Consider the following 19,027-nt stretch of genomic DNA (forward strand, 5'->3'; position numbering starts at 1 on the left):
TTTCAGCTTGGAAATATATTTCCCATCCTTAGTTTTTATTTCAAAACTCTTCTATTATGATTTGTCATATTTCTCCCAACCTGCTTTTATGGCCTTATTTTTCATTATCCTCCCCTTCCCGCTCAATGCTCTATTCAAACCAAGAAGATTCTTTTCTACCAAGATGCCCCACCTTTTCCCATCTCACTGTCTCTGTCCATGTCTCCTTCACCTGAGCGCCCTTCTTCCGACATCTCCACCTACCTAGCCCTACTTGTTCCAAGAGCCAGCTTCTATGCCATCACTTTTATGAAGATATGCCTGCAGAAAAGAGTTAAGTTTTCTGTTCTCCTCTAAACAACCAGAGCACTCTTTCATTATCTTGTTGTTGTGGTGGTTTTTGGCCATGCCTATGACATGCAGAAGTTCCCGGGCCAGGGGCTGAACCCGTGCCACAGCAGTGACCTGAGCCACTGGGTCACTGGTCCAACAATGCCAGATCCTTAACCCACTGGGCCACCGGGGGACTTCTTAATTCTCTTTGGATTTTTCAGCAGTACTTCAGGGCTGACAACAATACTTGCGTTTATTTCTCCTTTTTTCTATTGGTGTGTCAGCTTACAGAAAGCAGGGATAATGCCTTCCTTTGATTTCATCACATGTAAAAACTTTTAATTTATTTATACCTTATAATATGTAATCATAATTACACGTAATAAAATTATATGCAATTATAATAATATACACTGACCATAATAAATATATAATCATAATAATGTATAATAATTACATTTTCATTTATAATAAATGTTTTATTACATGAAGACATGACACAAACATTTCCTGAGAACTTTCTATGCATCAGGTTCTGTGCAAGGCTCTGGGATATAGACATCCTCCCTTCCCATCCTTGTGGTGGACATTAAACACAGGGATGCTTATAAATATTGCATTTGTGCGATACCAAATTAATGCTTAAACACCCTTCAAATCTGGCATTGGAGTGGACGCTCTAGGGGCCGTGGGAAACAGACATTTTTTAAGGGGGTTACATGCTCTGACAGTGCCTATTTCTGGTAGCATCTGACTCTTTACCTATCTCACATCATGAAAAACTTGGTTAGGTCAACACTGGCGCACCAAGAGAGAAGAGTTGGGTAACTCTTTAAACTAGCAGCTACGACTTGTAAGCAGGCTCAGAAGTATAGCTTCTGCTATTGCTCAGGCTTCCTGACTGCCTTCCTCAGAGTGGCACATAGAAAAATCACAGGCTGCTTTGGGCGTTAGACACAGCTTCACCCATAACTGCGGGGAAGCTGTGGGGAGTGGTCAACTCTATCTGTAAAAGAAGAATAGTCATACGCTCCCTAGAAAGATCAGTAAATGTAAATTCTAGAACAGTGTCTCTAAACTATGGTCCATAGGCCAAATGTGGCCTGCTGCTTATTTTCCAGATAAAGTTTTAATGGAATGTGGGACATTCATTTATTACGTATTGTTTATATGTCCACAGAACATCAGCAGAACTGAACAGTCACAATCAAGATGGCATGGCTCAAAAAGCCTAATATATTTATGATCTGGCCTTTTATTTATTTTTATGTTTTATTTATTTATTTATTTTCGTCTTTTGTCTTTTTTAGGCCTGCACCCACAGCATATGGAGGTTCCCAGGCTAGGGGTTCAATTGGAGCTGCAGTCGCTGGCCTACGCTGGAGCCACAGAAACGCCAGATCCGAGCCACGGCTGTGACTTACACCACAGCTCACGGCAACGCTGGATCCTTAACCCACTGAGCAAGGCCAGGGATCAAACCTGCAACCTCATGGTTCCTAGTCAGATTCGTTTCCGCTGTGCCATGATGGGAGCTCCTGGCCTTTTATAGACAAACTTTGCTGGTCCCTGGACGAAAACGTGGTCCTGAACCTGAAGATACTCAATAAACATTAAGTAGTAATTATTCTCTCCTTCACCAGAACCCAGTCTGGGTGAGAGTGGAAAAGAAAGAACACAGAATTGGCAGGAAAGGGAGCAGGGTGGCCAACTGTCTCTTTCCATTTCCCAGAAACTCAAATTGGAATTGAACTGGAATCCGTGAGTGAAACCTAATAGAGAGCTGAAGTACAGTTTCTTTCTTTTCCTTATTGAAAACGGTCACGGGTCCAAAACCTTTTTCTTTCCTCTTGGAAAGCACTATGTCTCACCATTGAAGCTGACAGTTCCTTCTTGATATCGGTTGTCATTGGCAGGGAATGTGAAAATCTTCCGTCAGAGCACAGCACGGCCATTTCAGGCCGTTTTGCTTGTGTCGGTATTGATTTCAATTACAACAAGTTATCTGAATCACTGGGCTTCCTGTTGGCTGCACTCACTGCCCAGTGATGCAAATGGAAAGCCTCTTTCAAACCTACAATATCTGGTTACTTCCAACGAGGCCCAGGCCGCTGGGGTATAAACAAAACCCAAGCACCAATCCCTGCACAAGGAAATGATCTTCATTTGCCCTCCATGATGTCATCTGTCTTGGGCTTGACAATTTTTGAACAAGTATTGACTGGGAGGCCAGGCCAATCTGAAGAATTCATCTTGCTCCTTATCAGGGCAAGTAGTCAAGCATATCGCAAAACATTTGATTTGGTTCAATTCCTTGTGTACATATCCTTTCTCTCTTCTCTTCCTTCCCCCCTCCATTATGTCAGCCTCTGTGGGAGGAGCTTGCGTGTTTGCACAAAGCATAGTCTGATGGTGTTCGGTGTCTGTGTGTTTATTCTGTGGGTAAGAATTTGAATGGCTTTTCTCTTCTACCTGTTAGCTTATAAGCAGCCTAATCCAGGGATCAGACTCCTGGGTTTCACATAGTGATTCAGCAATTCGTGTCGGAATGGCTTTTTATAGCAGTAAGGCAGACCGTCATTTCCAAAGACATATGCACATAAGGCCAAACATACAGAACATGTCGTAATTCGTGATGCTGTAAATGCACATATTTGAATCATTGCCTTTAAGGCTTTTGTACTGAGTCGTCATTTAGCTGGAAAGGAGCCTACATTACTGTGGAACAGACTGACTCATTTTCTCCCCAAATTGCCTTCCTTTGGACTCAGAGGTGGACTATATTTCCCAGCCTCCTTTGCAGGTAGATGCAGCCTTGTGTCAAAATTGTGGTCCTTGAATGAGGTGGAAGTGGTAAGACTCTTTTTCAGGCCCAGGCCATAAAATCCTCCCAAGTGCAATCCTCTGATCTCTTGACTCATCTCACAGCTACTGAATAGAGAGGCCTCCAAGGACATACAGGAGGTTGAGGTGGCCACATGGAAGGAGCCTGGGTCCCTGAGTGTAAATGTGGAACAGATTTCCCAGCCCCAACATTGTCCTCACCAACCCAGATCGCACTGTGATGAGATCCTTTGTGCCACCCTTACAGCTAATCCACACTGGACCATAATGAGAGCAAGAAACAGACATTTACTGTGTTAAATCAGTGGGTTTGGGGGTTGATAGTTGTAACAGCGAGTCTAGCTTGACTGAGGTACTGGCTCACTCTTCTATTAAGCATTGTCTTTAACTCATCATCTTCACAAGTGCAGTAACGTTCAAGACACATATTTTGCTGTATTTTATGGAATAGATGAGATACTACAAAGGTGTTTGGGAGTGAGAAGATGTGTGGGCACACTCACTTACGTAGTTTTTCCTTCACAATGTTCCTCTGATGATGGAGGTGACATGTTCAATGTCAAGGTAACAATAAGGGCTTAATGTCTTAGTTTCATTATATAAGCAGAACCTTTTTTTTTTTTTTTATAGCCCTATTTTCCCTGGATGAGTCCATTACTCTGTACATGAGTATCAAACTTAATTATTGGGCAGAAGATGGCAAATTATGTTTTGTCTTTGTTGGACTAGGCATTTATCTGTGTCTGAGAGGGAAGTGATTATGGCATTGAGGAGGAAAGGGTGAGAAAGCTATTCTGCAGATGAGGAATCTGCAAAAGTTAATGGTACTGGGTGGTTTCCTTCTGCCACTGGCTGGTATGATCCAGGTGAGGCTGCCCCTTTCGCCTCCATCACAGAGTGAGAAGGTCACAGAACACAGCCTCAGACCTAGGGTGGACACAAACATGAGCAAGACACAGAGTGTTATTGTTAAAACCAGGAAGATGTTGGGGACATCTGTTTCTGCCACTTACCCTAAGGTGACTGACGCGTGGGGGCTCAGAGAGGTTAGCTAACTTACCTAAGGTCACAGGATAATAAGTTGTGAAGCCAGGTTTTGAATCCAGGAAGCCTAATTCCAGAGCCTGTGTATATAACCACTTTCATGTAGATGAAGAATTTTCCTGGTCTTTATGTGTAGGATAGGCTGGAACAGGGAGAGGCTAGAGGCAAGGACTATGTAGGAAGATTCTAAATGTGAAGTTGTAAGAATCTGGAAGAGGACACATATTTAGGGGCTCTGATTTATGTAGAGGAGCTGCCTCACAAACAACACTTGAAAAGGTGAATGAATGAGTTTTTCTGACTGCAGGTGCCAGTTAGTGCTGGTGTCACCACCACATTCTGGGGAGACATTTTCTTCCCTGTCATTCCTTCTTCTGCCTACACATCATTTCTGGCAGAGTCACTGAGTCAGCTTCCCTGAGGATGACTGCCCCCACCCCACTCCCCAGGAATGTCTCAGCCAGCACTACCCGAACAGATGGAGGGCAACCTGCCCTTTTGCTGGATCCTTAATTGGCATCATCACAACCCTTTATTGCCTTTTTCCCACCCTTTCCTTTGTGGGTTCAGCCCTGTCAACTGAAATTTAATTCACTCTTCTTTCATGCTACTTATAACATCCTAGTGAGTAGAAAGTCCTCTTGCCAATAAGTTCCTTTGCCCCCTTTCTCACTCTTTCTTTTGCAAGTGGTGCTAGGGAGGGTGGAGGGGGTTATTAAAAGGTAAAAGGAGTCTCCCTTTCATTTTACAAATGCAATTCTTTTCTGACTTGGTGATATTTAGAACCTGGGAACATAAGCCCACATTCCCAGTCTGTAATCCCCGCTGCCTAAATCCTCATGCCAGAAAATCAGTCAGCAAACTTAAAACCCACAACAGCTCTAAGGGCGTCTAAGCAAGTCCCATAAGTCTCCGCATAGGGGATGGGGAGAAGGAGGAAGAGGAAAGGGCTGAGAAACCCGGCTTGTCCCAAAAGCATGCACTCAACTGCAAGCTGGCCACTTACTACCACTTTCTTTCTTATTATGCGGCAGAAGCTGATGCCACTTTCTATGGATAAGATGGTACAATATTTTTGAAAGTAATTTTTACCAGAATGAATCATATTGTAAAATTTCTAACACTGGCTTGTATAACCAAGATGAATTTTATTTTTAAAGGATAGTTTAATGTGAAAAAATCTATTTCTGCTAGGTATTCTGTCTCTTCTCATGTGGTCATCGTTTAAATGATGGCAATTAAGGCACAGTGAGGCTGTGCATGAGCAACAGTGGCTGCATTGGAAAGATGGCAGAGGAAGAGGAAAGAAAAAAGATTCCTTTGGTTCCAGAAAAATCTCCTGAAAAAGAGGAAGGTTTCTCAGGCCCTCAAAGCCAACCTGGCAGTTCCCATTATCACTCAGCAGGTTAAGAACCTGACTAGTATCCATGAGGATGTGAGTTCAATCCCTGGCCTCAAAAGATAGGTTAAAGTTCTGGTGTTGCCGCAAGCAGCAGTGTGAGTTGAAGGTGTGGCTTGGATCTGGCGTTGCTGTGGTGTAGGCCAGCAGTGGTAGCTCCAGTTTGATCCCTAGCCTGGGAACTTCCTTATGCAGCAGGGGAAAGAAAAGCAGGGGAAAAAGCCACCCAGGATAAGAAGGGGCTTTTGCAAAAGAAAGAGTAGAGAAGATGAAAAGAGCTCGAGTTTAAGTGACTGGAATGACTCCTGAATGATTCCTGGCAGCAACTATCTGACAGGATGCACCATAGATAGTTAGGAGAGAAACCTCATGGCTTGGAAGTGCCAGAGAAACATTTCTTGGCCTTTGTTGTGTGCATTCAAAGGATTAATGGGCAGGTTTACTGGTGCCGAGAACCATAGCTAGACTTCTGCCTGAATAAGACTGCCAGTGATGTCTTTATGAAAGTAACCCCTGAAACCATAAACACACTTCCTAGAGTGGAAACTTCTGTGATCTTGGGATTTCTACATCTGAAGTCTGTTTGGGAACTCGTCTTGAAATGTGGACATGGCAAGGTCAAGAATAAAAGCATCCCTCTGATGGACAACACAGTGACCGAGGAGCACCTAGTATCACTTCGTGGAAGACCTCTCTCATGAAATTGACTTCCCAGGGAAGATTTTTCAGGTGACCTTAGGGTTCTTACACCCTTTCCAACTCTCAGTAGCCTATCACACTACGAGAAGAGAGTGGGCTTCCTCTAGGAGGTGGGTTTACCTGGTTGTGGAGGTGAATGCATCACTTGGCTCATTCGGCAGCTAAACTACACTCGGAATCTCCGAAAGCACAGTGCCTTGGAAACACGTGCTTTTGTTTTATGGAACTGTTACTCAGTATCGTCAAAGAAGATTATTTTCTGGCATATCCTCAGAAACTGGAGGGGCAGTTTCAGGGAGAAGACGGTGGTGTTCACCGCAGGCACTTTTTATCCCACCCTAGTTCCAAGGAAAAGTTCCTGTGTGTTTTCTGTATTGGCCACTGTCCACCTCTAAAGTTAGCAAAGCTCTCATGTCATAGAGGAAGGAGTCATATTTCATCACATCTTCTACCCTGGTGAAGGAATACCCAAGCATGAATACAAGACAGTGTACCAAGCCCAGTGGTGTACTTGAGGGGGTTCCTAAGGCCTTGTTTTGGAAACAGCTTGAAGTACAATTAGAAAGAAGTGTGCACATGCATGCACACACACACACACACACACACACCCTATAGTAATTAACCTGGAACAAGTTTTCAGGAAGTCTAAAGTCTGTGACATCATGAAGGGTGTAGCTTCATAATGAATAATGTCTCAGTTTCATAGATGTGTGTTGAGTTTATGGATTTTAAACCAAGTACTAAGCCCTGAGAGTACAAAGATAAAAGAGACAGAGCCCTGCAGTGAACTGGGGACTCATACAGTAATTCAGAACAGAGGTGGTGGTGAGAAAGCTAGAGGGCTTCCTAGGTGACGTGAAGGATTTAGTAAGTGTTCAGTGAGCAGAATTTGATACCCAGAAGAAAACACTGCAGTCAGAAGAAACAAAGGAGCGTGAGAAACAATGAAGATTGTTCAGCAGAGAGTGATGGGTAATGAGGGTGGAGAAGAAGCCCCTGCGACTTTTACAGAGCTATTAGGACATTTAAGGGTTCCTATTATTCTGCGGAAAGGCCCACAATCAAAGGGTGCTGGGAAAAACAAACAACTATAATGAAATTAAAACATTCTCTAATACCATATGCAAAAACGAACTGGATTTAAAATTGGATTAAAGACCTAAGTGTAAGACCAGATACTATAAAACTCCCAGAGGAAAACACAGGCAGGACACTCTTTGATATAAATTGCAGCAATATTTTTTTGAATCAGTCTCCTAGAGTATTAGAAATGAAAACCAAAATAAACAAAGGAGACCTAATTAAACTTAAAAGCTTTTGTACAGCAAAAGAAACTATAAACAAAATGAAAAGACAATCTACAGAGTGGGAGAAAATATTTGCAAACAATGCAAGCGACAAAGGATTAATTGCCAAAATATAAAAAAGCAAAACACAAACAACCCCACCAAAAAATAAGCAGAGGACCTAAATAGACATTGCTCCAAAGAAGACATACAGATGACTAACAGGGACATGAAAAGATGCTCAACTTCACTAATTATTAGAGAAATGTAAATCAAAACCACAATGAGGTATCACCTCACGCTGGTCAGACTGGCCATCATTAAAAAGTCTATAAATAGTAACTGCTGGAGAGGGCATTAAAAAAAAGTAACTTTCCTACACTGTTAGTGGGCCTGTAAATTGATGCAACCACTATGGAGAACAGTATGGAGGCGCCTTTTAAATCTAAATTAGAGTTACCATATGATCCAGCAATCCACTCCTGGGCATATATCTGGAGACAAACCATAATTCAGAAAGATACATGTACCTCAGTGTTCACTGCAGCACTGTTTACAAGAGCTGATACATGGAAGCAACCTAAATGTCTATCAACAGAAAAGTAAAGAAGATACATATCTTATATCTTACATAGGAATATTACTTAGTCACAAAAAAGAATGAAATAATGCCATCTCAGCAACATGGATGAACCTAGAGATCATCATATGAAGTGAAGTTAGACAAAGATGGCTATCATATGATATCACCTATATGTGGAATCAAAAAGGATGATACAAATCAACTTATTTACAAAACAGACTCATAGACATAGAAAACAAACTTACAGTTACCAAAGGGAAAAGGGAGGAGGGATTAAATTTGGAATTTGTGATTAAGAGATACTCACTATTATATATAAAATAGATAACCAACAAGGACCTACTTTAGAGCACCGGAAAGTCTACTGAATATTCTGTAATAACTTATAACGAAAACTAATCTGAAAAATGCACAACTGTATCAATTTGCTACACCCCTGAAACATTGTAAATGAGCTATACTTCAATAAAAATAAATAAGATCAAATTGAAAAAAGAATATTTCAGAAAACCTTAGATTCATGATTAATTATCTACATGTTCAAGGGCATGTCTGATGCTATTCTCAGCATATGGTATTTCCTACATTCTTACATATAAATGGTGTGTCTTCTTCATTTAAATATTTACTATATGTGCAGTATTGTATGTCAGAAAACACAAGAGATGTATCAAAGTGTTATATATTTAAGTATTAAATACAGGGCAGAAAAACGGTTTCCTATGAATTCAATGGAAGGAGAAACCCTTTGTAGGTTGAATGACATCCCTGTTGTTCTTCCTCCTTTTTTTTTTTTTTTATTCTTTTTCCCCTCTCCCTTTCTTTCTTGCCTTCCTTCTGTAATTATGTACTAGTCTCTGTGTGCCAGGATGCATGCCAACAACCAGGAATATAGTGGTTAGCAGAAATAGATGGCTATTAACCCTCCCCAACATAATTATAATAGTAATAAGTGCTCTTGAGAAAACATACTCCATAAAAGGGCATAAAGAAGGCTGAATGGCATAGAGGAGATCTTCCTGGAGAGTTTGTTAAACTGATACCTGAAGCATAATGAGAAGACAGAACAGATTCCTGAAGGAGGAGTAGGTGTGGACAGATGGTGAGAGGCAGGGGAGGACATGTGAGCCTCACTAAATGAAGTGACGAAAGACAAAGACAGGAAAACTCCCATAGGACAGAACAGAGGATTCATCTGATCCATAATGAGAACATCGGTTGCTATGATATTGTTTTTTCAATTAATCTATATAAAAATCTTTCCTGACACCATTAAAATCCATCCGTTCTTCATATCCTACTAGCCATTGTGGTGGTTTCTGTAGGATTTATAGGCTGTCTATTTTTCCTTTTTAAACTTTGCTTTATCAGGTAATTAATTTAGACCACACTCATTTGGAATTATTTTGACACATTTTAGTTCAAATAGATAGATCGCAATATACTTGAAAGAAATACAACTGCTTTTCTTTCCATCTCTTCTGTATTTTACCTTTTAATTCAGATAGATCTTACATGAAATTAGTGAGGCTGCACTGAAGCTCCTGAAACAACTCTGACCTTTTTAATACGGCAATTTCCATGGCAACCCTTTCCAATCATTGGTGTAAGTGTGGCTACAAGACTGTTTCTTACTGGATGCCTTGGTTAGTTGGGGCCAAAGATTTGGACGTAACCTTGTTACTACTGGTGGCAGATGTCCAGGCACAAAATATCTTGATGCTGATGTTTCTTCCTTCTATATTTAACCAATGGGCTTACTGAACTTCCTTCAGTGCCCACCAGCCAATGAGCAGGAAGCGGAATATGATAGGTCCTGGGTGAATCATAACAGTTATTCTAAGGTTGCAGGATTCTTTCCTGCTTTTCCTTTGCCCAAACCCAAGAGGCAGTGTTGTTGGGAAAAAAATCACAAAGCAAAGATGACTGATTCAGAATTCAGAAACCTCAAGTGGGCACTCAGAACTGCTCAGGAATCCTATTAAGTTTCTCCATCTCTGTGAGATGACTGTACTATATCATCTCCTTTTCCTCAAACCTCCCACGCATCCTTCTCATGACCAGACTCATACTTCATTGAGAAACTAGAAGTCATTGAAAATGAACTCACTCATCTTCCCACCACAAAACCTGCCAGTTTGGTGCATCTCCATCCTAATTCTCCTTTCTCCGCAATGAAGGAAGTGCTGCTCCTCTTCTAAGAAGGGATATGTTTCCACTTTGGCTTTGGATTCTGCTGCCTCTTGCATTAGAAAGACTTTGCTCCTTGAGTTATTCATGCTGTCTCTCAGCAGCAACATCTTACCGTTCATTTAATCATTCCTTTATTTTACAAGCATGCTGTAGTATTTTCCCTCTTCTAAGACTTTTTTTTTTTTTTTTTGGTGGGTAACCATATATATTACTTCAGTTCCTGCCTTATTTTTCTATTCCCCTTTAGAAACAAATTCCAAGTTTATAACTGAACAGACTACTTCTACCTTCTCATCTTTCTTCCATTCTTCAACACAGTCCAATGGGCTGTTGGCATTTCTCACAGGTTATCCCAAGGTCTTTATCATATCTTTTCTCTAAATTTTCTTCTTGCTCATATCAGTCATTTCCACTGTTTTAAATGTCATGTGTTGAATTGTAGTAACTTATTTCTTGCTTTTTTATTTGCATAAATAATGAACATTACATACTCAAACTTCCCAACAACAATGAGCTCCTTTGTTCTCATTTGATTTGAGAACTCTTCATCTAGTTGATCAAGATAAAATTTAAGATCTAATATTTTTCTTTTTAAAAATTTAATTGAGGTGAAATGCATGTAACATAAAAACGACAAATTTTACAGTGAACAATTCAGTGGCATTTAGTATAATCACAATGTTATTTCTCTAACAAGTTCCAAAATATTTTCCTTAAACCAAAAGGAATCCTTATACCCATCAAGCAGTTACTCCCCCATTCTCTCCTCCTCCTAACTCCTGGGAACCATCAAAATGCTACCCCTCTCTATGGATTAATTTATGCTGGATATTTCACATAAATCAATCATACATTATGTGATCTTTTGTGTCTTGCTTCTCTCACCTAGGATCATCTTTGAAGGTTCATCTACATAGTAGCATGTTTCAATGTTTCATTCCTTTTGGTGGCTAGATAATATGTCAGTGTATGTATACATCACAGTTTGCTTATTCATTCATTATTGAGAAACATTTGGGTTATTGCTGCCTTTTGGTTATTTTGAAAAGTCTCAGATCCATTCTTGATCTGGTTTCTCCTCACTTTCATTTCCAGTCCATCAGGAAGTACATTTTATTTATGCCCAGACATTATCTTAATCCAGTTCCTTCCGACACCCCCAATTCTGCCCTCCTATTTCAGACTTTCAGATTTTCTATGCTATATTACTACATACACTCTTTCAGTGCATCTTTCTGCTACCACTTTTTCTTGTCCATTGTCCACACGTTATCAGGAGCAACAACTTTTTAAAAGTGAAAATCAAGGAGTTCCCGTCGTGGCGCAGTGGTTAATGAATCCGACTAGGAATCATGAGGTTGTAGGTTCAGTCCCTGGCCTTGCTCAGTGGGTTAAGGATCCGGCGTTGCCGTGAGCTGTGGGGTAGGTCGCAGACACAGCTTGGATCTAGTGTTGCTGTGGCTCTGGCATAGGCCAGCGGCTATAGCTCTGATTCGACCCCTAGCCTGGGAACCTGCATATGCCACAGAAGTGGGCCTAGAAACAAGGCAAAAAGACAAAAAAAAAAAAAAAAAAAAAAAAAAAAAAAAAAAGAAAGAAAATGAAGAGTTCCCTGGTGGTCAAATGGTTAGGTTCAGGGCTTTCACCACTGTGGATCAGGTTCAATCCTGGCCTAAGAACTGTGATCTCACATCAAGCTGCTGCATTTCATGGCAAAAAAAAAAAAAAAAAATCACATATTGTCTTAGTTTGAGCTTTTAAACAAAGAGCCATAGACAGGTTGCCTTACAAACAACAGAAATTTATTTCTCACACTTTTGGAGAACATAAGTCCAAGTTTAGGGGATCAGCATGGTTGGGTTCTGGTGCGAAACCCTTTTGCAGGTTGCAACTGTGATTTTCTCAGTGTACTCACACAGGAGAAAATGGGGAGAGAACTCTCTGAGGCCTATTTTATAAGAGCACCAATTCCATTTATGAGGGGTCCACCCTTTTGTCAGTTCCCCATGAAATAATTCCTTTAAACTTCAAAACAGTGGAGTAGATACTATTATTATTGCTCTTTTCAGATGAGCAAACAAAGCACCTTGCTCAGGGTCACCCAGTTAACACATGGTTGAGCCAAGAGTTAAACTTCAGTAATCTGGCTCTCCTCTGATTGTTGTGCTAGACTGTCTAAATCACATATGCCTTTCTCCTTCAGAAAGTTGTTCAATGGTTTCCTATTCTACCAACAATATGAGTCATGACCCAAAGACCGGCATGAGCTGGCCCTGGACTATTTTTCCACCCTCATCTTGCAACTCTCCTCGTTACTCATTCTTCTTAGTGATCTCTTCCCTCGGGACCGTCAACACACTAAATTTCCTACTGCCCTCAGGTCTACGCACATCCTCTTCCCTCAGCTGAAAACATTCAATCCTCATTCCATCCTTCATGTCTCAGCTTAAATGACAACTCTTCCAGGTGCCTATTTCTGCCACAAATATCCGCTGCTCCTTCTCTCTGATTTTAAAGAATTACTCAAAGCTAGCATTTCGATGTGCAATTATGCTGTTTTTTATTTGTTTGGTGGTCATTTTTTGTTAAACCTCTAGAATAAAAGCCTCTTGAAGTCAAGGACTATGTTTTTATTTATACATTTGTCCTTGTCATAATTATTATAACCCCTGAATTTATCACAGGTTCTGGTATAGGCTGGATTAATGAGTGAAAGGCTCTGATTCTATACTATGAAGGAAAAAGTGAATTAACCTATCTAGATTTTTATTTTTGTCTTTGAATAGCTCAATATCCCTTCCTTTGCCTTCTTACCTTCCCCCTCCCCGACCTTCAGTGGAGAAAAGAAAAAGAAACTGCCCTTAGTTCCAGATGTTGCTAAATGATTGTCAACATTATTGCTCTGAGCAGGCAATGGTTGAATTCCTCACTTGATCCCAGGGAAGATTAAGCAGAACTTGTCCAAACAAAATGCAGCCTAGCAACATCTGGTGTCTTTGTGGTGGGGTTGGAAGTGCATGCTGGTTGGTGGCTCCTTGTTTCCCCTCCACATCTCTATTTTTTTTAAGTGATAACACTTGGAGTTATTAGAGCAGACACCTGGCACATTGGTCAGGCAGTACAGATTTACCTTATAATCAGTCCGTCACGGAGATGAAGATAACACCATGCAACAATGTGACAATTGTACAACTGCAGGAAGAAGACAATACCCAGACTGTGATGACAACCCACATTCTGCCAACACTGTAGAAAATGAGTCCGAAAAGTGCCTACTCCAAGCTCTCCCACATGAGTCCGTTCCCAAAGAAATACTCGCCTCTTAATTCTCAGAGAATGCCACTAGGAAGATGAAGAGCTAGAGCTCTGTGAAGTGTCCTGAGATGTAGCTCTCTGCTACACTTACCTTAAACGTACAGAGTTGCTGCTCCTTAGGATAATCAGGAAAATGGAGGGCTTAGAAGTCATGACAGTTGTCTTTTATTGGCTGCTAGAGGATTTACATGCAATTCTAACCATCTCAAAAAGTAGCAATGACCTTTCCTTCATGTCAGATAAGGAAACTTGAAGTTTCAAGATATTAGCCAACTTGTCTTTTGCCATTTGACTAGGTATGTGGAAAAGCTAGAATTCTTACCCATATCTGAACGACTATAAAGCCTTAGTGATAACTGGATGACACAAATGCTTTCAAGATTAAACGCTATTAATTACAAATAATTTAAATACTAAATACACATATGTAAATATATATATGTAAAGTTAAACCTCAAATGGGATGCATTGCATATCATTAGCAATGGTCTGTTGTGTCCTTAAAACATATTTGAGTTCTTGGTTAACTATTTTAGTTATGAGATGAATAGCTATTATAGATTGAGGGTGTCTCCTGTCCCAGGTGCAATGCTATCTGTGTTACCTTCCTTATCATTATGAAAACTCTACAAGAGGGATACTATGATTATATTCCTATCCTACTATCCTAGGAAGAGAAAGCTGAGGTTAAAGAGGTTAGTTAGCTCTACCAGCTACAAAGTGGCAGAGGCTGGAAAGTCGAACTCCCAAACCATGCCCATAATCATGTTAACATGCCTTCTATGCTTTAACTGTGATCACGCAGCTTTCCACTTGCTCCTAGAATTTAAGCAGATGTTATCTGTAGATTCTGGGAGAGTCAACATGGATGGTTCTGCAACTTCTTGTCACAATATCAAGGACTAACTATATGTCTTTCACACAGCCATTGCAATGGCATGGACAAGTTGAAGGCAGTATGATTCTGGATAATTTCCTACAGTAATGGAATATCTGCTGGGCATGATGCATTACACAAGGAACAATTCATTGGCAAATGGAAAAGATGTGGGAATCGTAGGCTCTGTTTGCAACCAGTTCAGGAAGAAAAAAATTAAGTGTGAAAGAGCTGGTGAGTAATTAATTAGCAAGAATTTAATTTCAAAGGAGTTATAGCACTGGTTCAATGGGTATAGGTGTACTGAATGCAAAAAAAAAAAAAATACACTCTAGGAGCTGGCACATGAGGTTTGATCAGGTGTCTGAAAATTGTAAGATACAGATGATTAGAAACGGAAGAAAGTTGGAGAGGAAGCCAAGCATAAATAAGAGCACAGATGCAGGATGTAGCAACTTGGTTGGCAAGTGATGGGCATGACCAGAACCGGAATCCATGACAGAGAGCCAGCAGGGAGGAAGAGCAAGTCTTTGGACAAGCTGGCATGACCTCAGAGTGCTCAGAGAGACTATTCTTTAATGACCCCCGGCGTTGTTCATGCCATCTTGTTTGTCACTGTCTCTCTTTGACTTTTTATATTTCCTCTTAAACATGAAACAATCTCTTTCTTTGGTCTCATACAACTAACTTATATGTAACCTACAGCCTTCATCTCCAGCCACTAACTAATCATCTTCCAGGTATGCCTTCCCAGGTTCAAGGAGCCTATGCATAAAAATTGCTACATTTCCCATTTATGGAAATATCATTTTAATATCAACAAGGTACCATTCATTAGCATTTAAGCAATCAACATGCTTTTACTGAGTTTCTGGATGTGCAGGGTATGGGCTTAGACACTGTTCCTAAAAATTAGGTGTTCTATAAAAAGCAGTCACAATGATGCAGAAATTTCTTTTTCTTTGATATCAAAAGAGCTGAGTGAAATCTTTGGGCTTTGTTAAAAATGATAGAACTTGGAACTTTTCAGACAGACAGTGAATGTGGGCGTTAAGTGGGTTTTCAGTGGTATTTGATTCATCAAATTTATCTTGCTGTTATTCTGAGTTATTATTTTTGTCTTTAAAAGACTACTTGGAATGAGGGAACACTTTCTTTATTTTTTAGAATGTTTTCAGTTTCCTGAAAACAGAAATAATGAAGGAGAGGAAAGAACAAATGGCAAAGCTTTGGATAAGTCAGGGCATGACTACTTTATAATGTCAAAACAGCTAAATATATTTTCCCTTATGATGTGTAGGGGACATTCATCCCTGCAAGCATGTGTAACATTTTCACATTCAAATTTAGCTGTACAAACTACCATTGTAGCAAGCGGTTCACTCTTAACCCCCGGCCCCCCAATCTCAATACCTGGGTCCCATTCATTTGTGCAATAATTAAGAGCAAGCTTCTGCCTGGGTTCGGATCCCAGCTCTGCTACTCACTAACATATCTTATAGGGTTGTTCTGAGGATTAAATGAATCAATATGCATAAAACCTGCACAATGTAAGCATTGCCTGTTAGCTGACTAGTTATTAAAATAAAAAATAAAGGAAAATGTTGATCATAATAGTTAAGCTAAAAATAAAGGAAAATGAACTTGTTCCTCAGCTCTGTAACGGTAATACTCCCAACCTTGTCTTCATAATTCTGATGCTACTTGAGATGAAATTTATAACCTGTCAAGCACTGTGCCTATCTTACATGTCATTCAGTCCTCACAAGGAAGCCAGCCATGAATTGGTGTCATTATTGTTTCCCTTAATTTGCAGTTAGGGGTCAAGCGGCTTGCTTAGGGTCACATAGGTGCAAAGGGATAGAGGAGAATTAGAAACTGAGGCAGTGTGATTTCAAAACTTTTACCTTTGGTCATTCTGCCCCACTGTCTTTGCATAATGGTTCCTAGTTGTGACGCCAGTTTCTAAAATCCAGTTAGTCATCCTGCAAGCTGACTAATCTCTAGATATGCTCCGAACCCAGGACAATCAACTCCCTCTGAAAGGAGTACTTCCACGGGGCTGAGATTACTTTGTTGGCTGTTGCAGGAAATCATATTCCAAGATACCCCATAGCTCTACTTTACATATAGAGATACAAATTAAATATACATTTACCTTTATGATATACCAAAATGTTCACATACAGCCCTGTGTGCTAGGTCCCATCATTCCCATTTTACGGATGAAAACCCAAGGCTCAGAAAAACTAGATAACTTTGCCTAAGTCTCAAAGTGAGTACGTATCAGAAAGCTCTAGATGTCTGGTCTAGTGTTCTTTCCATTAAAGTGTTACTGAATTACAGTCCAAAAAAAATTTTTTTTTTTCCCTTACTGGGCATCATCTGGGGTGTCTGGATGACCCTCATTTCGTAGTTACACAATTATAAAGATGAACTTTGAATGGATAATCCCGAGTTTGTTTCCAAAGGTAAAGGCCATGCTTAGCTTCTATTTTCCTGTGCATCTTTGAGAGGGAAATGGTTTATCATAAGAGCCCTGGCTCCATCTCTGTGAAATTTACGTGCATGCTGTGACACGCCCTTTGAGTTGGTGTTCTTGAACTGGGTTTCCCACCTCCTTGCAGGGTGATGAAACTGGACAGCTGCTTCCTGGGGGTGAGGTGAAGATGCAGATGATGTGCAGCCCCTTCCAACCATGGGAGAGGAGTTTGACAATGGGACCAGAAGACCCCTCAGCCTTCTGTTCCACTGATGGCTTCTCAATGATCTGTTTGCACATTCTTTTCCTGCTTGGTAATTAGCACCAGCTGTCTCAACTTAAAAGGAAGGAATCCCTTTGAAATCCTCCCTATCCTCCGTGAAATGTGCTACTGAAATGTGCTAATTAGTAACTGGACCTAGGACAACACAGACATGTGTTTCCTGTGAGTACTGTAGAAGGAGGAGGAATATGAACATCTGTTTAGGTGCCTATGTGTATGTATGCTTTTCTAATTTTCAAAATGACATTTTTAATGAAAATCTATCTGTTCCAATGGGATTGGTAGCCAGCAGCTAAGGACCAGGCTCCCCATGCATTGACTGTTCTCCCTTCATTTTTACCCCCTTTTCAAGCTTGTCAGTAGCCCCGTGTGCAGAGAGCATGGCCCACGCAGCTTTCCCTCTCTGCCTCAGCAGATTGCCAGCAGCCCCTTACTCTTCATGAGGATCAGGAATCATAGGGCTCCAGGGAAATACAAACTAGCTCCTCTTCCCTTAGGGACCACTGTCCCAGAGTAAGCTGATAGCCAGATGGGTCTGGCACAATTAGTGCACTGTGGAATTTGAGGAGAGAGCCTAGAAACATCATGTAGTGTTGCATTAAATGCGCTTTGCTAGGAATGGAGAAGCCACTGGTTTGCCAGTTTAAAGAATGATTGAAAATCTATCTGCATCTTCACAAGTAACTTTGAGCAGCAAGTTTCAGAGTTTCAAACTGCCTTGCTGGTCTGGGGGCAGGAGCAGCTCATGATATAGGTGGGAAGCTTATTGATTTTATGGGAGCATTGGGGATTTACTGGCAGGATGAAGGGAGTTCACAGGAGGCTTGGAAAAGGTTGGGCAGCATCTTCTACCTCCAAGGTCATCCTCTTGGAGCAGTCTGGTCAAGAACTTACCCTGGCATTCCAGCTGTCATCATGGCAGTGGTTCTTGACACCTCAGAGGCTGCTGCTGCAATAATCTGCACCCCAACTGTTCTCATATTCTTGCCTCACTGGCTCACAGTTTAAAGTCTTTCAGCAGCAAAATCAAACTGGGTCTTTAGCTTTATTCCCGTTTCTTGCAAGAGAAGAGACTTTATACAACTGGACACGGAGGTTTGGTTTTTCCTCCCTGATAATTTTAGCCCTCTTATGTATTATTGCTGCACTAATTCGTAAACGTGTTTATTTTTACCTGCTTGGTAAGATGTGTTTGATAGGTTCAACTTAGGTCATACACGTCCACCTGGCTGTCAGGCAGGTTGGGGATGGTCATCAAAGATCTTCCCAGTGATGGGAAGCTCACTTGGAGGCTGTTCTTTTTCAAAATCACATATTGGTAGTGGAAGTATAATTCTTGGAAATAAAATTTGCTTAAAATCTAGTACAGAAACATACTAAAGGACGAGTTTGTCCAGTGTTCATCAGTTGTGGTTAGATGCAGTCTTCTATGGCCAAGTGCTATGAGAGACCTGCCCAGTTAATCCGAACACCTGGCCCAAACGGCCTTGCTCTGGGTGGTCAATCAATAACTGGGAGTGTCCGGCTGTACCCCAGGGGTGAAGTAGGCCTCACCCCAAGGACTCCATACCTTGTGTGCATTAGGTCTATGTTAGCTCTTTGATTACCTACCTGGCTATGGTCCATGCCCTTGACCCATTCCCAGACATCCTGCCCTTGACTTCTGTGGACTCTTAGGCTTTGTCTTGGCTGCCTGGCTTCTCTGAATAT

General features: G+C 40.9%; 1 long non-coding RNA gene and 1 pseudogene across 1 annotated transcript in view; one reads left to right on the top strand and one right to left on the bottom strand.

Moving 5' to 3' along the window:
• LOC110260804 (uncharacterized) overlaps nt 1–19,027 on the bottom strand; it is a 364,487-nt gene that overhangs the window by 226,917 nt on the left and 118,543 nt on the right. The window lies entirely within an intron of this gene.
• LOC100523905 (large ribosomal subunit protein uL30-like) lies at nt 5,461–18,275 on the top strand (annotated as a pseudogene).

The sequence above is a fragment of the Sus scrofa genome, chromosome 5 (assembly GCF_054392235.1).
Source record: "Sus scrofa isolate SSC_HxYL_T2T_F1_AM1 chromosome 5, Sscrofa_HxYL_maternal_Yorkshire_Landrace_v2.0, whole genome shotgun sequence".
Taxonomy (NCBI): domain Eukaryota; kingdom Metazoa; phylum Chordata; class Mammalia; order Artiodactyla; family Suidae; genus Sus; species Sus scrofa.